The sequence below is a fragment of the Choloepus didactylus genome, chromosome 6 (assembly GCF_015220235.1).
Source record: "Choloepus didactylus isolate mChoDid1 chromosome 6, mChoDid1.pri, whole genome shotgun sequence".
Taxonomy (NCBI): domain Eukaryota; kingdom Metazoa; phylum Chordata; class Mammalia; order Pilosa; family Megalonychidae; genus Choloepus; species Choloepus didactylus.
The window spans coordinates 77,569,856-77,593,954 of record NC_051312.1 but is presented as its reverse complement, the minus strand read 5'-3'; the positions used below and the strand labels follow the sequence as shown (position 1 = coordinate 77,593,954).

Sequence of the window (24,099 nt, the reverse complement as noted above, 5' to 3'; positions counted from 1 at the left end):
TGTGGCCAATCAGGGCACTTTAAGAGAGATTGTCCCAATAGACGTCAACCCCCTGCCACTCAACGGTTTGGCGAACCAGGTGCAGCAACCAGGCCGTGTGGCCGTTGCCACAAAGGCCCCCACCGCGCAGAAGACTGTAAATCGGTTTTCGATGCGCAGGGTAGACGCCTCTCTGGCCGCCCCGAGCAGATTCCAAAAAACGGGAAGAGGGGGTCCGCCCTTTCGACGGACCCCCTTGCATGCCATTCGACAACACAGGATCCGATCAAATTCGTGCGTCCCCCGGCTCAGCAGGACTGGACCTCTGTGCCACCTCCAGACTCGTACTAACCCCCTCCATGGGTGTCCAGTTAGTAGGGACCTCCTTCAAGGGGCCCTTACCGGCTGGTACTGTAGGGCTCATATTGGGAAGAGCATCCACGGCCCTGAAAGGATTAACAGTTATACCAGGACTTGTAGATTCAGATTTCACAGGCCGTGCCCAAGTTATGGTTCAATCTCAGCGGGGCACCTTAGTCATTGCAGAAGGTGATAAGCTGGCGCAGCTCCTGCTCTTACCCAGCTTACATGCAGTCTTTCCAAGCAGAATCAGACAGAGAGGGGAAAAAGGGTTCGGATCCAGTGGAGCGATTTTTGAGGGACTCCATATGTCCCTGGAGTCTCGACCTATGCTAACCATTAAGGTGCAAGGCAGATCTTTCTTGGGCCTGCTCGATACAGGGGCCGATCGGTCTATCATAAGACAACAAGAATGGCCCCCCACCTGGCCAACGAGCAGGGCGGAAGAGCCCATTAGAGGAATAGGCCAAATTTCAGCGCCCATGCTCAGTGCAGCTGCCCTTCATTGGGCCGATGAAGAAGGACACCAAGGCAGTTTCCAGCCTTATGTATTAGCCCTGCCTGTGTCTTTGTGGGGAAGAGACATTCTGACCCAAATGGACGTTACTTTAATTAGCGGCTACTCCCCAACCTCTAAGCGACTGCTAAAAGAAATGGGGTATACCCCCGGCAAGGGTTTAGGAGCTTCATTGCACGGACGTGCGGAGCCTATACAAGCTGCCCCCAAGTCTGACAGACGAGGCTTGGGTTTTTCATAGGGGCCACTGAGGAGAGATTCCCACCCACACCTATAAAACTAAAATGGAAAACCGAGGCTCCGGTGTGGGTGCCTCAGTGGCCCTTGCCACAGGAAAAACTTGCAGCGTTGCACGCCCTAGTATCAGAACAACTAGAAAAGGGCCATATCGCCCCTTCCACGTCACCGTGGAACACCCCTATATTCGTAATAAAAAAGAAATCTGGTAAATGGAGACTGCTACATGATCTAAGAGCTATTAACGATTGCATGGAGCCTTTAGGGCCCGTTCAGATGGGACTGCCCCTCCTCTCGGCATTACCGGAGCACTGGTCGATTTTCATCATAGATCTGAAAGATTGCTTCTTTTCTATTCCGCTCCACCCTGAAGACACCCCTAAGTTTGCCTTTACTGTGCCCTCTAGTAATCAAGAGGAGCCCTGTCAACGCTTTGAATGGACAGTCCTGCCCCAAGGCATGGCTAATAGTCCTACCATGTGCCAGCTGTATGTCGCTGCGAAGCTAGCTAGCACTCGGCAGCAGTTCCCTCAAGTGAAAATCATCCATTATATGGATGACATTCTCTTAGCCCATAGAGACACAGATCTTCTTAAAACAGTTTTGTCACATTTAGTCCTTAGTCTTAGAGAAGCTAACCTAGAGATTGCCCCTGAAAAAATCCAAATGACTGACATTACCACTTTCCTGGGGGCGAAAGTCGCACCCACTCATGTTTCCCCCCAAAAGGTGTCTCTCAGGCTAGACAATATACACACTCTCAATGATCTACAAAAACTCATGGGGGATATCAATTGGATCCGTCCATACCTAAAAATACCCAATGTCAAACTAACACCTTTGTTCGACCTGTTGAAGGGGGATTCTAATATAAACTCACCTCGAAGCTTCACTCCAGAGGCAAGGCGAGCACTATGCCAGGTGGAACAGGCGCTCAGTGGCGCTGCATTGAAGAGAATAGACCCTGATGAGCCTTTTGAAGCCTGCGTGCTGCCGACAGAATTACAGCCCACTGCGGTACTGTGGCAGTGGGGGCCGCTGCTCTGGGTCCACCCTGGAGTTTCCCCCAAAAAAGTCCTAGAGCACTATCCTACAGCGGTTGCAGACTTGGCCCTAGAATGCATTAAAAGGGCTGTGCAGCATTTCGGTCAGCAGCCCAAAAATCTCAGGGTGCCTTATTCTTCCCAGCAGCTTGAGATACTCACCGGATGCATAGATCAATGGGCCATTCTCCGGTGTACATTTCTTGGTCCCATTAACAATCAGTTCCCTAAGGCTCCTCTCTTGCAGTTTGTCACCCGGCACCCAGTGATTTTTCCCAAAGTAACCTCTCCTAGGCCACTAGCAGGCGCCCCCACCGTATACACGGACGGCTCCAGCTCTGGAACAGGGGCGTATTGTGTGGAGGGGGACACTCCTAAAACAGTGCTCTTCCAACCACAAAAGCCTCAATGGGTAGAACTGCAGGTTATCATTGCAGTCCTGGAAAGCCTTTCCGAGCCCTTAAATGTCGTCTCGGATTCTGCTTATGTTGTGAACTCTGTACAAATTTTAGAAACGGTGGGCATTGTTAAACATTCCTCTACAGTAAGGACGTTCTTTGCCAAACTACAGGAGGTTATATGGACCAGGCAACACCCTTTTTACATAACCCATATTAGAGCCCACACAGGTTTGCCTGGCCCTATGGCCCAGGGGAACCATAGCGCAGATGTAGCCACTCGACAGCTGCACATCTTTCCGACGCTGGTACCGTATCAACAAGCCCGAGAATTCCATGCCAAGTTTCACATCAATGCAGGTACCCTAGCTAAGCGGTTCAGCATACCACGTGCAGCTGCTCGAGATATTGTCCGAGCCTGCAACAATTGTGCAGAGCAGAGAGCAGTCCCCTCGGTTGGGGTCAACCCTAGGGGTCTCACCCCAGGGGATACTTGGCAGATGGATGTCACTCATCATTCAGAGTATGGTAAGATCAAGTACTTACATGTGTCGGTGGACACATGCTCCCAAGTTTTATTTGCCTCTGCTGAACCAGGAGAAAGAGTCTCCCACGTCATTGCACACTGCCTTGCTGCATGGGCAGCTTGGGGTAAGCCAAAGACGTTAAAGACGGATAACGGGCCTGCCTACACTAGTAAATCCTTCCAAAAATTTTGTGACAACATGGATGTCCAATTAAAACATGGCATCCCCTATAACCCTCAGGGGCAAGGAATCATTGAAAGAGCGCACAGATCTCTCAAAGACTTGCTTAAAAAACAGAAAGAGGGTATAGGCCACGGCCTGTCCCCAAAAGCTCGACTGTCTGTAGCCTTGCTCACATATAATTTTTTAAACGAAAATTCACAAGGAATGACACCTGCCCTGCAACACACCACCCCGAGTCCTCCGCATAGAGGTCTAGTCCGTTGGAAGGATGTCCTGTCGGGGCAGTGGAAAGGCCCTGACCCGGTGCTCAGCTGGGCCAGAGGCTCTGTTTGTGTTTTTCCCCAGGAACCAGGACGTCAACCAGTGTGGGTTCCGGAAAGACTGGTGAGAACCGTGACATCACCTGAAGAAGCCAAGGAACAGCTGTCAGAAACGCCAACGAATATACAACCTGAACCATTAGACCAAGCCTCCGACCCTGCTGATGATGGCGACGACCGACAAGACGATAATAGTAGGACTGACCACCCCGCGGTTGCCCAAAAAGAGGATCGGTAACTCTGTTCTTTGCTCTCCTATAGCAATCCTTCTAATCTGCCTTTTTCTTTTTAGTGGAACTATATTTCCTCCACAAGCTTCAACGAGTCCTTCCCCCTCACCAATGACACACTGATCCTCTCTTTTGCTAACCTCTCTGTCAAGGTTGTCAACACCACAGTTGCGGCGAATGCTACTTGTGAAACTGGTAATGGCGAGTTAAGTAAGGGAGTCTTGCTTGAATTTCTTAACGTTACAGGGAAAAGCCGCCAGTCTTGTGAAGGGATCTTGAGTAAAAAGGAGACTCAAAGGTGCCTTTTCCTTCCAGGGCTTGCTCCTACAGTCTGCAACCGTTCCAAAGACCCGGATGCCTCGCCGCCCCGCTATCCTAGTGTATCGCCCAAGTTATGTCTGGCTCCCCGTCAAGGCAACCGACTGGGTTGGCCCTGTTTCTCAAGTTGTTTCACTTAACAATATCCCCTTCTCTAAGTCTAGGCGTCCAAGAGGCATAAAAGAATGGCTATCGAATGCTGCCAGTGTAGCTTCCTCTTTGTTTGTCCCAACGATCGGGCAGGCTGTGCTACAAGCATGGACAGATCGGCAGCTCGCCATAACGATGGAAACGGTAAATGGCTTGGTCAACCTTACCCGAGACGTGCTACGCCGCCACAATCAGATGCTGAACTTAAATTTCCAGGCCATTCAGAAACTCCAAGCGGAGATAGATGAACTTGGACTGGAAATAGATGGACTCTGGAGAGTGCTTCAGCAAACATGTGACACCCGGTGGCTTACGGTTAAACTCTGTGTCACTCCTGTCAGGGCCAACGTGACCGGAAGCATTTCCAGAGTCTCTGATTGGCTGAAAAGGTCATATTTTCCTGAATTTGTTAATCTCTCCCAACAGGTGGAATCTAGTTTAGACACAATTGGGGGGATCATGTTAAAACCCGTTAAAGTCGATCTCTCCGGGTTAGGCGAGGTTCTACAGAAACTATTGCACAGTGTTTCTTCCTGGTTCTCTTGGCCCAATTTAACTAATTGGATCCTCATTGCAGTGGGATTATTGGTGGGATTAGTCGTTGTTAAATGTTTGCTAGAACGCCTGTTTCCAGCGCAGCAGCAATTGCGTGTTACCACTATGATGGCTATGACTCCCACCTCTGTTACCCCCGATAGTGACCGATTTATTAACCATACCCCTTCCTGGTCGCCTCAGGTGGGGCGCTTTGGAGCAAAATTTGTAGCGAATCGCATGGCTGTTTCTCGGGTGTAAAAGGCGACACCAGTAGTCATAATTTTGTCTCAGGTGGGTCTCTAGGGCAGAGTCCTAGTTGTGGCCAGACTGGACCCTAGCCATTGCACAGAGACACCTAGTGACACCCCCGACTCTGGTTACTGCTGTTCCTGCCCCCGTCGTTGTTCCCCAGTTGCCAGGCAAAGCACTGCAGGGAGAGTCACGTTGCTTCCAGCTTACGGACTCTCCGGTCTCCATATGACGTGAGCATTCTGGTTGGTGCTAGAGGCTCCGCCGCTGGATGGCTGAGGCCTAGTCCAGACTCCCCAAAGCACCAAAGAGGTTGTGAACCATTTGGGTTCACGGGAGCACGCTCATCACTGGAGACACTGGGTCAAAAATAAATAAGAAAGGGGGAGATGTGGAAAGCCGCCTCCCGAATCGGGCCTAGCGTATGCGCTGCAGCCTGCTCTAGAGTTACCCCCGCCCATCGAGTGAGCCAAGATGGCGCCTGCATCCTGTTTCCGCATAGTGACGCATGTATCCGCCACCCGCTCCTACCAATCGAAATCCTGTATACGCGATACTAGCCTAGAAGCTTATTGGTTGTTAACTGTGTATAAAAGGTCTTACCCGGACGGGGTAGGGTGAGACAGCCCACAAGGAGCCGTGCCTGACGGCCACATCGAGGCTGCTCTCCCACGAGGCGCCGTGCCCCGTGTGGGAACCAGTAACACAGAATGTTCATCTAGCTGTAGTAAAGGGCTTGCTTTCACAACTGCCGTGTGGTTCGAGTCGTGATTCATGACCAGGTTAGTTCGCGCAGTCTGCATCTCTCTCTCTCCTTCCCTGTTTCCCCTCGCCGGCCGGGAACCGGGGACCGAGCGGGGCAGCGCCGGACACACCTCCATAGAAATAATCTAATCAAAAGATCCCACCCATAATAAGTCTGTACCCACATGATTAGATTAAAAGAACATGGCTTTTGTCGGGGACATAATAGATTCAAACCAGCACAGTGGCATTATCTATTGACTGCCCACCAAGGAAGAGGAGGGTTTAACTCTCATTTCTACCACCAGGCTACAGACACACACACACTCTCTGATCCCCACTTTCCTTCCAATTTAATTATGTCATAATTTTTGTTAGTGTGATAACCAGGCTTCCAGATGGCCTCTGATGATTCTCACCTCCAAGTTTTCATGACTCTGTGAGGTCCCATCCCACTTTGAATAGGGCTAACATAAATATAAAAATTTCAAAATATTAAAATTTCAAATAAAGACAAGATTCAGCCCTGCACTCACATGACTTGTTCTCACTCACCTCAATCCCAGCCCTGTTGGATCCTGTCTTTAACATTTTGATATTTTGTTCATCATGGATTTTTTTGGCATTAATTTTGATTTTTTAAAACAGTGCATTAAAATATTCTTTATCTCGATCACTGAGTTTTTTGGTACCCCTTTAAATTTTGTGCTCAAGGCAAGTGCCTCACTTATCACACCTTAGTCCCAACCCTAACATACTCTAGCAGCTTCTTGAGAATGGGTGGATGTACATTGGAAGCAAATAACTTGTTCTCTAGGTATCATAGGTCCACAGATTGAGGGGAATTGTGCTCCAGGACAGACCACATCCATACCGATTTTGATGACACTTTGTACTAAGCATTGTTTCTGAAAGGCTTTGGGGATATCATGATGGGATGAATATATGTTACATATAGAAAGAACATGTTTTTGGGGGGTCCAGAGGGTGGAGTGTGGTGGTTTGAAGCTGAATGTACCCCAGAAAAACATGTTCTTAAGTTTAATCTATTCCTGTGGGTATGAACCCATCATAAGTAGGACTTTTTGATAAGGTTACTTTAGTTAAGGGGTGGCCCACTTCAATCAGGATGGACCTTAATAGGATTAAGGACTAATCCTTAGTCCTTTAAAGAGGAACAAAATTCAGACAGAGAAGAAGTCACAGAGGGAGTGGCCAGAAACTGGACATCAATGGAATCTGGAAGAAAAGGGAAAGATCCAGTGCCTTGTCTTGGGACAAACTAAGAACCAAGGATCGCAGGCAGCCAGTCCTAAAAGGCCACAGTCTTCGGGAAGAAAGCATAGCCTTGATGCCACCTTGACTTGGACTCTTTCCCAGCCTCAAACCGTGAGGGAATAAATTCCCATTGTTCAAGCCAAACCATTGTATTGGTATTTGCTTGAGCAGCCAAGGAAACTAAAACAAGGCTTTACTTACCGACCAAGACTTCCTAGTTGTAACTTAGTAGAACAGTGGAACACAAAGAGCTGATTGGAAATTCTGAGCTGTGAGTGGAGGCTGCCAGTGTGGAGCTTCATTGTAGGGTGATCTGGTTAGGCTGTTTGCTGGGGAACCCAAATGTCAGGATCTTCAAGTTTTTCCTTTTGGGCTGGCCAGATGTCCTAAAGAAAATAGACCTGCATCTTTGAGTGGACAGTGGGAGAAGACTGGGGGGGTGGGGGTTGTGGGGAACATGGCTAAGCTTTTGGTTATATATAAGCTTCCTGTTATTTTTATGGTATCCCTGCCTTCAACTGTGCCTGGAGGACCTTCTATTTTATCTTAACCAGACACTAGATCTTTCTCTGTCTGGTGAGAGGAGGGGTAGAGGTTAGAAAGGGGATCTAGAAATCTACTTTCTTCTCAATAGCTTTCAACCCACCATCTTTTATTTTGCTTCCACACCACACTTTCAGAGATAACTTGGCCTTTTAAGGGTCTGTCATTTTATGCTGGTGGTTCTCTGCTTACCCTGCACTGGAAGGATTCTGCTTGCTTGGGTCTAATAAGTCAGTAGCCACCTGTCCTTCTATTTTTCAGCTTCCAAACTTTTGTCAACTACTCTTTTTCTTACCATCTTTGAGGATGTGTGCCTTTAAAAATTCTTTTACTGTAGTTGTAGTAAAATAGCAAAAAAAATTTTAGTAAATAGCAAAAAATTATGACTATGTTCAATGTGCTATCTTTACTGGGAAGTGCCCTAGGTCTCTTTTGAATTATCTAGCACTGAATGGATTGCTTTGGAAGTTAAAAATTGCCTGTGCTTGTGGGGGTACAATGTCACAACCAGCAAATTCAGTGTATCCCTCAAATAATCCTTTCATTGTAACAATAATAAGTTATTTGTAGAGAGGGCACTGGGAGGAAGACTATTCCAGGGATGGGTGCTTGCCTTTGCCAGGCTGCTTTAAGGGTGGGGGCTGAAGGAGGGATCACCCAAGCCAGTTCAGGAGCAGATGCAAAGATGTGAGGTGTGCCCGAGGGAGCTGGTTCAGCATGAGATCCTGCCACACATGACGTGCAAAACTTCGGTTTGCCGTTAGTACCCAACTATAGGTCACCTTTCCTTGGCGAGCCCCAGGGAAGTCTCCGTCTGCGCGCTTCTCATGTGCAGCGGCCCCAGCCTCGCCTCGCCCGGCTCCCTGGACCTCCCACCCACGCGCGTGCTAAGCGCGCGCGCTCCTACCAGCTTTGAACTTCCAACGCCTGGCGGTGAGAACCGGAACCACACACCCGAAACGGCTCAGACCAGAAACGGTTGAGACCAGAAACGGCTGAGAGAAGGGGAAAGAGGCTGGCGCAAAGCTTTGTCTCTGGCTAAAACAGGCTGGCTGGGCTGGGACGCGGGGTGGAGAAAGCGCAAAGAAGAATAGTGGCTGGGCAGAGAGGAGGGTGAAGCGCTGGAAAGAAGCCGACTAGGTGAATGGGACCTTAAGGAGAGGACAGTGAGAGGAAGAGCACCAGGATGGCTTTTCAGTAAGAGTACTCAATAGGGAGGGGGGAGCAAGACGGACAAGGAAGAGAAAGAGGAAAATGAAATAGGGCATGGAATGTTATCTTGGGGAGAAGAAAGGATTTAGGAGAGCCGATGTGGTGGCTTATTCCAGAAAGGAGGGGCCCTCACCCCGGGCAGAAAAGGTGTGTGTTGCTGTGGAGCTGAGCTGCCTGGGTAAGGGAAGATGACAAAATGTTTTGCTGACTGGGCAGGGCCGTCACTCAGCAGGACCTGGCAGGATACTGCCAATACCATTGGGCTGCAGAGTGATCTGGCAAAATGCAAATAATGCAAATAGGATGTAAAATCCTATAATCCTACCTCCTAGTCACCTAATACTTAACCCTTTCAAAGCGCTTTCACATGTTCTATTTGGTCCCTGCAACAACACTGGTAATGTAATGAGATGGTCGTATTATTCCCATTTTACAGGCAAAGAAGTTGACTCAGGTGAAATGACTTGTCCAGAGTTATAGATCAAGTAAATCACTGATGCCAGATTGGTTGGGATTTTGCTAGGATTTTATTTCATTTTATGTGGATTTTATTGAAGACATTATACCAATCTGGAATAAAAACAATTATAGCTGGATTGTGACTCAATGACAAGGGGTAAAACAGAGGTGATGACTTGCTGAGCCCACCAAAGAATGTCCCCAGATGAAAAATTCACTCTGCCCTCATCCGTAAAGCCCAAGGTGGCAGCTGCTGCACCTCTACAGCATCTCTGAGGGTCCACGGTGTGGAGCCCCACACCAGGCATGCCATTGCTAAGAATAATAAGTTAGAAATGGGGAGCCATAAAAGACTCACTGCTTAAATGCTGTCAGATATGCTCAGGTGAATTTCCCTCTCCTTTGTTCCTCAGTAGTGAGATGGTGTTACAGCCCTCTGTGTCTTCTCCCTTAGGTTGCCTTCCCTGCCCTCTTTACTGGTTGAGAATGATTTTAACCTCTCTTCTGACTGGTGTGCAGGATCCATATAACTTGGGTGCTCACTTACTCTTTTGATGTTGAACCCAAGAGAGGATTCAAGCCACATCTTTGGTACTGGCATGTTTAATTCAACCTAGAAACTTCATTGTTCAAAGAAGGTGTAGAAGATTGCAAGGATGTCAAAAGCTCAAACTGAAAAGAGAGAAAGAAACCTCATTCAAATCTTTATTAAGATCTTATTTTCTAAAAAGCTGGAGTGACGGTAGCCAACAAGGTTCCTATATTCTCATCGTGGGGAGAGTCAGACAGTAAATAAATGAAGAAAGGAATGAAGAAAATAAAACGGTGCTGTGTGGTCAGGGAAGGCCTCTCTGGGCAGAGGACTTTTGAACAATGGATAGGAGTGAGCTACGTGAAGGTCTAGGGGAAGAACTTTGCAGGCAGATGGACTAGGGAGGGAAAGTTTCGGCGGGGAGGAATGACCTTGGTGAATTCAGGAAACAGATGTCCCAAGAGGCTGGAACATAGTGAGCAAGTGGGAACTTGGCATGAGATGAAGTCAGAGAAGAAGGCAGGGGTCCAACTACAGGGGCCTTGCGGGCTTGGGTATGAAATCTGGGCAGGAGCAGGCTGTGGGAAGAGATGAAAATGTTCCCTTAGAGGCCAGAAGTGATGGGAAAACTTGGAGAGGTAAGAAGACACGGAAGTCACTTTTGCCCTGAAGGCATTTGTCTATTCCCCAAGTTAGGATCTTTGTTTTGACAGCAGCATGGGTCTCCAGACAGAGATTGAAGCCCGGGTCTGGCCAAGTAGGGAGTCTAATAGGAGATTGTGGTGGACAGACTCTAAGGGGTTTCTCCCACCTTAAATGTGGGACAAAGGACCTGTAACTTACATCTGACCAATAGAGTATGGCAAAGTGATGGGCTGTCACACTGCGATTATGTTATGTTGTAAAAGTCTTGTAGCAGACTCCCATCTCTCTCCGTTGATGGCTTTGGAGAAGTACACTCCCATAAAGTAAGCAGTTATGTTGGAGAAGCCCACATGGCAAGGAACTTAGGACAGCTTCAAGCAAAAAATTAAAGCCACAGATTCAAGTAGCCCTATGAATCCCAACAAATACAAAAGAAATCCTTGTCTAGAACCGTAGAAAATCAAAGAAAAAGAGAAAGCTTAAAGGATGATCGAGAAGAAGATAGATTACTTTTAAAGATAGGGTAAAGGTACATGGGAGGGGCACTCAATAAATATTAGATGAAAGAACAATCACTATATTTGGGAACTTTGCTGCTTACTAACCCTATGACTTTGTCTCAATTAACCTCTTTGAAACCCAGTCTCCTAATCTGTCAAATGGAGATATAAAACCTACTTTGTAAGGACAATTGTAAGGATTAGGTTTGTATTGAGTGTATATACATATTTAAAGCATCTAACAGCTCCTAGTGTATATTAGGTGTGCCTGTTCTATGTAGATTTTTTTCCAAATTTGGGTTTCTGGTCTGTTCTATACAAATTAACTCTCTAATCTAGGTTTCCAGCCCAGGCTTTCTTCCCAGCTCCAAATGCCTGTCTTGAAATACTTTTGTATCTAAAATGTATTTCCTCCCTTACTCATAAAGGGCTGAAAGCTTCTGAAAAAGGAGTCCTATTGCAAACATCTGTCCAGACATGGGGTTGGAGATGGGGGAGGGAGGTGAGTGAACAAACATCTAGCTTAGGGTGCACCTGATAATTCCTTGGCCTAAAGTATACTCAGCAGTATTTTCCAGATTTCCCTAATGGTAAGAATTATCTGGGCACTTGTTAGTAACAAAATTTTTTATTCTCTTCCCTAAGAACGGTCTGATTCTTTAGGATAGAACCCAAGAAACTGCCTTTCTAAACAAAGCACCCAGGTGATCCTTACGTTCATAGGAAATTGGGAATTTGGCTACGAGGTGAGGATTTCAAAGATGGCCTAGCCCCTGATTAATCTGAGTCAAAAATAGTCCCCACTATAGGAAAGGAGAGAAGACACTGCAGGCAAGAGGCTGGATCTGTGAAAGTGAATATAACATGATCCATGTCTGGACAAGTTCATTATCTTTTGAAAGACACAGTGTACATAAAATAATTTAATGCAAGGAGGCTATGCTTGCATTGAGTGAGCAATAATGGACAAAATAGGGATTTTGATTGTGTGGGGATATAGGGAAGTTTTGTGACTTGAGTTAGACTATCCTCTAGGGCTCTAGAATTTTTCAGGTAAATATAAAAAAGAAACAGAATTCCAGGAATAGAAAATCATTTGAGTAAAGAAAAAGTAGAGTTGGTTCAAGTAAAAGCAAGAAAACTGAGCCATTCCTTCCTTACTTGAAGGAAAGTGCCTGCGTTGAGGGTGGGGAGGTGGAAAGGGACCAGGTAGAGATAACAGTTGGAAATCCCATTGCAGAAGACCTCTCCAGATTAGGGGAGAGAATGGTGAGAAGAGGGAGCAGAGACCTGAAAACTCTACTAGGGGACTAGGGGCCCTTGAAACAGAGGAAATCCAAGATTAGTTTCTGCCTTAGGACCCCAAATCCCCACACATTCAAGGGTCACATTCTGACTCCATAACTGACAGATCCTGAGACTTCGGCCCAGAAACCACTGAATCCTCATTCATCTACCCCAATAACAGAGATCCTGAGTGCGCCCCCGCAAGCCCTCCCCCTTCCTGAGCGTTTTTAAACTTCATTGCCTGAAATGACCCCTGCCTACTTTGGTAGTATCTTTCATTTGTTCAGAATCCCACATTTTCCTCATCAGGAGCAATTTCATGTCTTCATCAGCAATTTTCTCTGCCCAAAACGTTTCTCCCTCCTATTCATTTATTATTCCCATCTGTCAGGTCTCGGTTTAAGTATTTCTTACTCAAAGAAGACTTTCCTAGTCCCTTGGTTTATGCTGTCCTTCACCCATTATGCTTTCTTATATGCCCTTTTAGCTTTTCTTCATAGCACAGACAAACATTTGTTACATGCTTATTTGTGTTTGTGGCTCTCTCCCTTCACACAGTAAGCTCCGTGCCCCTATCTGTTTCCCTCGCCACTCTTTACCCAGTATCCAGCCGGAGTTCTCACTCACACTCCATTAATATTTATTTTAAACAAAGAAAGGAGGAGGAGGCTGCGGATTTAACTGTTAGCCTGAGCCCTTGATACACACCTTCTCCAGGATCCTCAGGACCCAAATGCTTTTCTGGCTGCTTCTCCAGAGCTTGGGCTGGGGTTCAACTCCTGGTGTTACTAGGTAGGTTATGCTTGACAAGTTGCCTGCCCTGCTTAAACCTTGATTTCCTTTTCCTATAAAATCAAGATAACATTTCCTACCTCATAGGGTTGTTAGGAGGATTATGAGAATCCATGTAAAACATTTAGCTGAACGCTGGGGAAATGGTGATTGATAAAGGCTAGCTGCCCTTATCGTTGTTGCCTATAGCTGGTAACCTCTAAGATTCATGCTATTGGGCTTTTTTTCCACAAAAGAGTCCTCATTTTATTAATATATATAAAGAGCTCTTATAAATCGATAGGGAAATGCAAGCAAATTGAAAAATGGGCAAAGGCTACAAAGGCAAACTCACAGAGAAAAATGTTTAAAAATTTTTAAATATAATTAAAGAGCAGAAGAGATAGGGGCATCGTCTGGCTCTCGGGTACTCTACTACGTTTTCTCTCTTATTTTCCCTCTAGTGTTGGGGAAGGCAGTAAAACATAGGGGCAAGGGTCTCCTACCTTGCCTGGGTGATGCTGTGTTCCCTTCTTTGTTGGTAGTTGCCACTTCTCTTGCTAACATGCACCGGCATGGATGCCCACTGAGGGGATGACGTCCAAATGCTGGCTGTAATGGAGCACACACGATTGTTTGGAGGTCACATATTTTTCTAATTCATATCATGCCTCTTAAAATACTCCCTCCCCCCAAAAAAAAAAAAATTTATTCCAGGAATCCCCAGTGATGTCATACAGGCATTCCAATGAGCTCCTTTGAGGCTCTTGCCATTGTTGGCTCTTCTGCTCCATTTTGCTCCTTGGAGAACATCCACTGCGATTGGACACTGCTCTCACCGCTGCCAGGGTTTCACTGCCCTGAGGCCATGACATTTTCTTCCAAATGTGGAGAGAATGCCCCATTCCCCTAACTCTGTGCCACACACATTCAAGATAAGTAAGATGGGACAACTCTTGTAAGGGAATTCTGCACAGAGATTTAGTTGCTAAAGAATTTAAGGGGCCTTCCCAGGATCAGGACATGACCCCGTGGGGCTTACAATCCTCCATCCCCCTTTCATCGTATTTTTTCCCCTTTTTCTATCCTTCAATGTATGACCTTCTTAAAGTGCAGTCCCTAGGTGGGGATGGGCGTGGTGGTGTTAGAAGTGAATTCCCTCAGGCCATTTCCCAAATATTCTAAATCAGAACCTGCATCTTAACAAGATCCCCAGATAATTTCTATACACACTAAAGTTTGTGAAATACTGATTTATAAGAGAAAACTTTTGGATTCTCTCACTCCAGTTATTCTCTCCCAGAGCTCCATTTCTAAAACCCCACCCCAGCCCCCTTTGCATATCTTTTCATTATACCAGCATTCCCTGGCACTTAATCCACAGTGTCAACCACAGGAGTTCTGCAGGGACTACTTTTAAGCAGCCTCACCTCTGTTCATTGTAGACTCCCTAATAATTACATAACCTAACCCAGTATGATAGGTTATCATATACAGATAAACAGTAGCGTTTGAAGGGCTGCTGAAATCACCTGCACCAGTAACTCCATAATAATCCCTCTTCCTCAGATAAATTTTAAGATATTTCAATATATTATGGAGAGAAAAATTATTATAATGCACCTTTTTTGTTAGTAAAGACACACAAACATTCTCTGTGTTTTAAAACACATCACAGCTTACCTTGAAATTGTATATGTACATGGTCCTTAAGGATAATTCTCTTCTCAGCCCGTAACTTGTTTCAGAGATTGGTTTGAGAACATTACGGCTCCCAGCAGAGATGCTGAAAGGGGCTCTAGCTGGTGTCAAACTTGCCACTCCAGGGTGTAGAGTCTCTAGAATTCACTCACAGAGTCTTTGGCATGCTTCCTAGGAGCTGAGTCTCACAAAATACAAAGACCTGCCTTGTGGATAACTTTTCAAACCTATCACATCTTCTGCCCAGTTTGATTTCTCCATGGCATTGACCAGTTGGATGAATCAGCACTGATTTTATTTTCCCCACTGCTGACAAACAAGCTCTTAGCTCTAGAACTTTCTGATGGATCCCATGGAGTATTCAAAATTCAAAGCCAAGGTTAGAAGACCCTTAAAAAAACAATATCTTCTTCTTCTTTACTGCTTGCTGCCAAGTCTTTTGTGGGTAACAAGTTGCTCAGAGCCTACAGGGTCTTTTTCTGCTCAGGGGAGCCTGGGGATGGAAATTTTTGGAGTCCTGTAGAGACATTTCAGGAGCATTGTGGTTGGCTTCTTAGAGGTTGGGGAACAGAGGCTGTCTTTTTTGGAGCAAACTTACAGCCATTATGTTAAAGAAAAGACTGGCATTTGATAGGGTGCAATCATAAAGCAACTTAATTTTTTTTTTCCTGCTCTCTTTTAAGGGGCTAGTTTCTTCCTTGTCCCTGGGTGAAATCTCAGGCACATTCTCACTGCTTTTCCAGACACTCTTAGGAAAATTGAAAAGTCCTCCAGCCAATTTTAGTCATAAAACAATCTCATTTCAGTGGTTGAAATGCCCAGTCCCATGTAATAATCAAAACTCTGAACTTTATTTCAAGCAAATATTTCCCCTTTCTCCCCTTCCCCAGCCCAGCCTGATTCAAGCTGAAAGCCTGGAGTGAGGAGATGGAGGTTGGTGGGGACTTCTAGCTGGCTTGATTTCCCACCTGGTGGGTTATCTCTGGATCCTCCTGGACTTGGCGTGATAGTAGGAGAAGGGAGGAGAAGAGGAAAGGCTTTACTTTAGAGAAACTGTTGTGCTTGATGTTGTTGTTTCATGATCTTGGTGGATGTTCAATAAGGTGGACTCTCTCCTGGGAGACTTACGTGGAGCCCTTGGAAATGGCTCCACTGAAAACATTGGGCTGTAACACCTCTCCTGACGGCCACTGGCTCCATCAGCTTCTGCTTTTGATTCTCTTACCACTAACCCTCTGTTGCCTAGCAGCCTCCAGCAGGAAGCCCATTTGGGTAGAGGTTCCTTGAAAACAACCCTCAGGCTCATTTTCTTCCTCCCCCATGTAGTCCACAAACACACACACACAAAACATGTTCTTCTGCTCTGCTTGTAGTGGTTTAGCCACTCCTCTTTATTCTACCACCAGGTGCCAGCCACAGCCTTTGGCCTTTAATCTGCTCTGGCATGGAACAAATACCAGTTGCTTTGACCCTCTCAATTCTAAGAAACAAAGTTTTCCAGCCTTTCTTTCAAAGCCTCTTCTCAGGTGACTTGAGATTAGGAAGAGCACACTCTCCCCCAAATTGAGGAGCAGGTGGTAGGGAAAATGTCACAGTGCTTGGACTGTTTTTCCAAAGTTTTACAATGTCATACCTTGAGGGGTTTAGGGGTGGGTGTTGATCTAAGGGTCACAAAACCGATTTTCAACTAGCTCCTTCTCAGGTCCAACCTAGGTGGTTTAGCACCCCACCTTGATGTATGCTGATTGCCACCTACAGTTTTTTTCTTTGCCTCTGGGCCTCTGCTGCATCTGAGACAGCGCATTTTATCATGTCGTGTTTTCTAGCTCCACCATGTTCCTGTAAAGTGTCATTTTAAAACGCTGAGAGAAGGAAGCATGCTACCTTTTTGAAGCGCTATTTTAGGCTTGCGGACGATAGCCTGCCTTTTATTTCTTCTTGTCCTTCTTACCAGTTTGTTACAGTATAATTTATTTTTGTGAGCATTCCTTTTTTTGTTTTCCCAAGCATTGAGAAATGAGGTTGGTCAATTCACCATGACTTTGAGCCTAAAAGAATTTTTACATAGGGGCGTCAGAGAAGTGGAGGAAGCCTACTTACTGTTTTTCTGCTTCAAAGCAGTTTAAGGCAAATGCTTTTAGATTTGTGGGTGTTTCCTTTTTACACTGGAAACTGATTGTCACAGCCCAAGGGGGTTTTGCCAGTCAAAAGACCAAAGAGGACTCCAAACATTTTCTGAAGCATAAACTCACAAGGAGGAAGAAATCAGCAAAAAAACAAATGGCTTTTCTCTTCGCAGGGTAGCTGATCATGCAATTAAGCTGACTGGTCTAGCTGGTTATAAGGGCTTTCTAGACAAAGACATTCCTAAGGGTGTGAAAGCATAAGTGCGGGAATGGGGGGTCTCCTGACTGACAGAGGGGTGATCGATTATGTTGTGTAGGAAAGGAGGAGAGAATTATAGGTTAGATCTTAGGGGGCTCAGGAAGGAGGTAAGCTATAGATTAACTCTTGTTTCTATGCGTACACAGGGCACGTTCTTTACAGGGCACAGAGATGGTGGATTAAACGTTAACTGACCTAGGTCACGCAGGCTGCTGAGTGCCAAGTCTCACAGGCCCCAAGTCAGGCCAGTGGCCCTTACACTGATGTTGGGGAGGTTTTAAACAAATTCAAGTTTAAGAAATCACTTTTAGCTTTCCACCTTGGGATTTCGGAAACATGGGAAGAAGGTTTATTTTTTTGTTGTTGTTCCCCTTGTGTGTGGCCCGGCTGGTGATATCCTTAAGGATAACCTTATGTTGGGAAAAATTGGGCCTTCGGAAAACTATGCATGGTCTACGACACACCTTTCCCATTATCTGATTCTAATTCTATGGGAGATACTTTAACAATTCTCTAAGTTGTAGATAACTAATAACAAAAATTCAAAATAATTCTTGTCTGTAGACATGCAAAAAAAAAAAAAAAAAAGGAAAAAAGAAAACAGTTTTGGCTCCTTCTGCACATGCATTTCAATATTCCTGATGTAGAAATGGGTCTGTTCTTTGGATTCTCATTTGAACTGATCATTACACCTCAGCAATTTTCCTCATTAATGAGTTAAATAAAATCTTTTAATATAGGTTCATGTTTATATCTGTATGAGAATCATGATTTTTTCTTATTCTGAAAATTATCTTTAACAGTTTTGGAAGTCTTCAACTGAGATGCCCAGTGTATTCACCTGGCAGAGCCAGGTAAACTTCATTGCAAGAGAAGCACACCTCTCATAGGCTGTTTAAGCCTTAGGCACACCCTTTTTTGGCTCCTGGAGGTTAATCCAAAGTAGCAAGGGATCTTTGCTAATTCACTTGCTTTTCTTATTTTAATTTTTTTCTGTACTCATTTTGTGTTTGGGTTTTAGTTTGTTTATAGCCAACAATCATTAGTAGCAGCAATGACTGGGAATTTGACTTCATGGTCCAGCCATTTGGTGATCTCTGTAAGTGGGTTAATGCTCTATAGAGATCTACCTCTGTTGGGTGAGAGATGGATAATCTGGATTGTTAGTCTTTTTTTGTTTGTCTATTTTAAGCTCAAATCAATTAAGAATTTTGGACCCAGTAGGAAGGAAAACACTTCTTTCATACCAGGACTGGTGAATTTTGGGGCTTCTGTGTTTACTGTTGAACCATAAATGAAATTTTAGCTTTAAAGCTATAATCTTTCTCTGTCTCTTTAGGTCTTTGTGTTTGAAATTTAAAAAGGCCTTTACCTCTTATTGTGTGAGTATGTGATACTGTTCTATCTACAGAAAGTATTGATAAATTAGAGATCATAAACTCTTATATTAAAACAGTTCTAATTGGCTGATAGAGATAAATAAGCATGCTGTTCTAGTTTGCTAATGCTGCGGAATGCAAAACACCAGAGATGGATTGGCTTTTATTAAAAGGGGGTTTATTTGGCTACACAGTTACAGTCTTAAGGCCATAAAGTGTCCAAGGTAACACATCAGTAATCTGATACCTTCACTGGAGGATGGCCAATGGCGTCCGGAAAACCTCTGTTAGCTGGGAAGGCACGTGGCTGGCGTCTGCTCCAAAGTTCTGGTTTCAAAATGGCTTTCTCCCAGGACGTTCCTCTCTAGCAAGCTTGCTCCTCTTCAAAACGTCACTCACAGCTGCACTGAGTTCCTTCTCTTTGAGTCAGCTCATTCATATGGCTCCACTGATCAAGTCCCACCCTGAATGGGTGGGGCCATGCCTCATGGGAATATCTCATCAGAGTCACCACCCACAGCTGGGTGGGGCACATTCCAGGCAAATCTAATCAGCACCGAAACATCTGCCCCACAAGACTATATCAAAGATAATGGCGTTTGGGGGACACAATACATTCAAACTGGCACACATGCATATAAGGCGAATATTCCTAAAATTCCCAAAAGGAAATGAAATTGAACTTCTATATTTTAAATATGCTACATTAAAAAATATTCTTACAGAAACCAATTTAGAAACATTTTAAGAATTCAAGATCACAAAGTTTAGGCAAACCTTTGGAAAATGACACTTGGTTTAAAAAAAATAGCTATGTTTTTCTCTGACTTAGCAGTGTAAATTACAATTCCTAACAAAATTTTATTTGGATATGTTTTTGCTAAATGAATACAGGTTTATTGGTAAAATAAGCTGACATTACTCTTAATATTTAAGATTATGAAAAATATAAAATTGTGTTTAACTAAATTGAATCATTTTTTTGACATACTTTTTCTTTCAACAGTATTTTTGTTTTGTAGTATGTCAGCTTGATGATTTCCAAAAGCTTTAAGCACATTAAAACCTTGGACAGGTAGTAAATTGAGTTAATTAGTGGGTAACTATTATATACCTAATTTGTTCCTAAGTAAGATAAAATACTGAAACATGGATCACTAAGCATAATTTTAAGTTTATGTGCTTTTGTTCTCATATTTATATGCTACAAAGAGACTTTTATCTTTGGGTCTCTTAATAAATGTTTTCGTTTTTGTGACTTTGATAAATTGTACTATAAGGGATATGTGTGGCTATGGAAAATTATGATATGTGTATTCACGAGGACTGCCAGTCTGCTAAAAATGCAGTGTGTGGCACATTGTTCACAATTATCCACCCTTTTGCCCCCAGTTTTTTATATGAAATAAAACTAATTTAATGTGGTTAAAAATTATAATTTGTGTTAGCTGTTGAGACTATACTTAGGAGCAGTAGTTTCAGCGATTGAGAGCAATTGTTCTAACACAATTGTTCTCAGGGTTTTGTGTGTTTTATATTTTTTGTCTCGTCTCCAAACCCCTTTGCACTCTTCATATTTACTGAGAACCTTAAAGAGCTGTGTGTGTGTGTGTGTGTATGTGTGTGTGTTTGCAAAGTGAGACATTAACTGTCAACATTTACCATATTGGAAACTGAAATTGAAAAACATTTAAAATGTTATTTCGAATCATTTAAAATGCTTTTATTGAATCATTTGAAGATAGAACAATGAATGCAACTGCATGTTAATTACATCTTAATAGTCTACTCTGACCTCTCAAACTCCTTAGGGAGATGCTAAAGTAAAGTGCCAGTTTGTTCCAGATTATGAAGGAGCGTAATGAAAGACAAAACCTGGAAATAATTTTATTTGCCTTAGTTCATAAAGCCTGAGTTCAAAAAGCCATGAAATGTGTTAAAATCTTAGCCAAGCTTTCACAATTTTGATGGTCTTGTTTCCTTGGTTTACTGTTTATTGCCTCCACCAACTATGAAAAGTTATTTTCTATGTCATCTGCCTACATATCAAAAGACCCTGTCTTACCAGAATAATTTTCTGTTTTATGTTAACTTTATTATGTTCTTGATCATTAAAAATTTCCTCACTTATGAAAGAACTGATTCTTTACAATCATGTTACAGTCTATGCTTATTTTTAGATGTTTTATTATCACTTTCAAATGGAGCTAAATTTTGTTTCTTAGGTTCTCATGATCCTGACAAATCTGAAAACTTACTCCAAGTAAGGCCCAAAATTGAAGCCTAAATTAAAATAAAACTTTCAGGATACTTTTGCACCTAAAACTACCTTTGAGACTTCCCGGAGGGCCCCTGGAAAATCGCAAAGATTCATAAGATCTTTCACCTTACAAAAAAGAGTTGTTGGAAATAGTTACATTTTATTTATCATGTTACTATTGACAAGTTTCATGGGAAGAATCACTCAGTCTTCTGAGTTCAGAAGAGATGTTCAGTCTGCCCTAAGTTAAATACATTTAAGTAAAATATTAATGTAAATATTTTATAAGAAGTTGAATGCTTTCATGGACAGTCCCTGGAGATTTGTCAATGTTTCTATTGATAAGAGTCCTGGTGGTGTTTTGCCTGATGTTAGGCAACAACAGAATAGTAGTATTAGTCATAATTTTAGTTATTATTTAAACTGCTTCCTTGGTTGGGATCTTACTTCTTTGATTTGAATCTGGCATTGTCTAGGCCAGTGGTTTTCATTTGGGGATGCACATCAGATTTATCTATGGAGTTTTATGAAAATAGATATGTAGGACCTACTGTGAATCCTTTTACATGATATTCTTTATACATTCTTGCAATATTCTTGGTATGTGTATTATATATAATATGTCTCGAATTTTATGTTAAGTGCAAGAATTTTTCCTTTGTAAAAATTATACTTATCCATTTTTATAAATTGCATGTCATGTTCACAATCTTCTTTGAAAATGGCCTTAATCTTTATACTTACAGGCATTTTGTCTAAAGCTTTGAGGGCATGGTTGGGATTAGCTTTATTATGCATGCCATGGAAACAATCAAATGTCCTTGTTGTTTGCATTGCTCTTATTATGAACTCTCATCAGACTTTTCATTTAAAAAAGGTATCAGTAATAAATTAGCCACAGCCGTTTTTAATCTCCGGCATCTCCATTGCCCTGATGCTGCCCTGAAGATTCTGTAGTCAGATACAAGCCAGAGTTCTTGTCTTCAACAAAGTACCGTCTCAGAGCCCACAGAAAAGGAGTGTCCCAGGTATTTCAAACTTTTGACGCTTCAAAGAATAGTTCCTGGGTACAGACTTCTGATGTCATCACTTAAGCAACTTTAAGGCTGTTCCAGGAGCTGAGTCAGGATTTCCAGAACTCTTTAGTCAAGGAGCGATGGGTTCGTGACACTGCTAACCCAAGATCCAGCACAAGAAGAATTAATTACATAGGACTGAATGAACCAATGAGAGAAGATCGTAGCTCTTTGTTGAAATAGTGTTCATATTGCTTTAATGTTATATTTTCTGGATATTTAAGGATGCCCTCTCTCTTTATTAAGTTACCTATAACCTATAACAATTTAGTAGATTCTGTTTTTCTGTAAACTGAAATGAAACCTTTTTAGATGATATTCTCCCTGCCTAATCCCCCCACCCCCACCCCACACACACAATTCAAACACCCTTAATTAAGTTTTCTTACTTTTAATGGCAACACAGTTATTTTATAGGTTCAATAAGAATCTGCCCTCCTTTTAACCAGATGTAATTGGAAGAAATTGGTTAGGCAAAAGAGGCCTTTGTCTGGAATATCACATTTGAGAATGATGCTTATTTAATTGGATATGACCAGCCACTGTTTTTTTCCCCAAACCACTTAAAAATTTTATTGCTTTCAACTGTTCACTTCAAAAATGTTATTGTTCAACCTCTCACCCCAATTATTTCAGACTTTTCTTTCGTAAAACGGCTCTCCTAACAGAATAGTTTTTTCATAATGCGGTCGATAGGTCACTTCATTTACTTCAGCCACAAAATTCAAAATGAGCAGTTTTCCATCTCTTGATTCTTTTGGATTTCTCCAACTTTACTTCTTGCTTCTTACATAGAAAACAAAAAACCATGATCAACAAACTTTTTTTTACATTTCAATGAGTCTGTTAATTATGAAGGTTACCTTTTCAGAGCAGTACTGCCATTCTTGGCTCCTTCTTTAATATCCTTCATTACAGACACAAAGACCTAAGTCCAGTTTTTGCTGTTCTTCTGCATCTGAATAGCTGCAGTACAGCTGAATGCCTTTTCTGATGTGATATCCTCTGGCAATTTAGTTAGAAACTGTGCTATCTGAGCAGAGGCCATCTGTAGGAAAATAAATCTATTTAATTGGAGGATTCTTCACAAAGTTGTAAATAAAAACACCTCCCTATCTCTGCAATAATATATACACCAGACTGGACACACCAGATCAAGTAGTAGTGATTTGCTACAGGGGTGAAGATCCAAGCTATTAAGAATATGCCTTGATGTGAAGAAACTTTGGATAGATTTTCTTCAAAGAAAACTTCAAACATTGCAAAATATTTCAACATCTCACTGTGATCCATGCAGAAAAAAGTCAGTTGGCATTAGCATAATTATGAGATTTGCATATGCAATGAAGACATCTGCCTCTTCCAATTTGAGAATGAGAACTTCTGCAAGGAAGGATATCCTTTGGACAAAACATCAGGTTTGTAATATGGACACACTCCTAAGGTACTATTTAGAACATCATAGGTAGATCACCCTTGGAGAGATGTGAAGATGGAAATACATAAGATTGATTCTAGACTGGCTTTCAGATCAAAATGTATACCTTCTGTATCATAGGGAATGATATGTTCAGAGAATTTGTTTTACCCAAGCCTTTCCACCATTTCTTTGTTCTTGAGAGGAATATTTCATTAAGTTCAGGAGTGATGTTTACTTTGTTTCCTACAGCTAGACTCCAAGCTGTACAACAAATGCTAGGGGTGATCCCTAGCCCACAATTCTCGAAATTTTCTCATACTGTGCATTACTTCCCAATTGGGCAGAGTTTGCTGGTCCAAATTACACAAATCACACTTGGAGTATTTTCTTCTGGCATAAATTGTCTTTTCATATTTTTGGAGGCATGTTGCTTTAATGTTTCAATTTTGAGACTCAGCCACCATCTCATCATGCTCTTGTCATTGACGTAAAGCTCTTCAACAGATTTGGCAGGAAGATTTCTTGGAAGAGGCAACAATTTCTTTGGACACAAAAGCAACAGTCAATCATATGATGGCCTCTACTCAAGAAGGAAAACAGTTGTAGAAAATGGCTCAGATTCAAAAGTCATTGTCTTGAAAACCAAAGTGGTGTTTTACAGGTCCTTTCTGTTCGAACTTCATATTCCTGCTCAATGATTTTGGAAATTTTCTCTGGGATGGACTTCATCAAATAATTTCCAATAGAAGTACTAGGAACAATTGCTCTGAGTTCCTCTGTCCTTTTTGGAAAATGTTCCTGACAACCAGGGATAGGTGTTAGGGCCACTCTGACAGTGGCTCATTTGCAGCAAATCTCA

General features: G+C 43.1%; 1 pseudogene; it reads right to left on the bottom strand.

The window, feature by feature from the left end:
• Positions 1 to 22,679: 22,679 nt before the first annotated feature.
• On the bottom strand, positions 22,680 to 23,969 carry LOC119537004 (annotated as a pseudogene).
• Between the last annotated feature and the right edge of the window lie 130 nt (positions 23,970 to 24,099).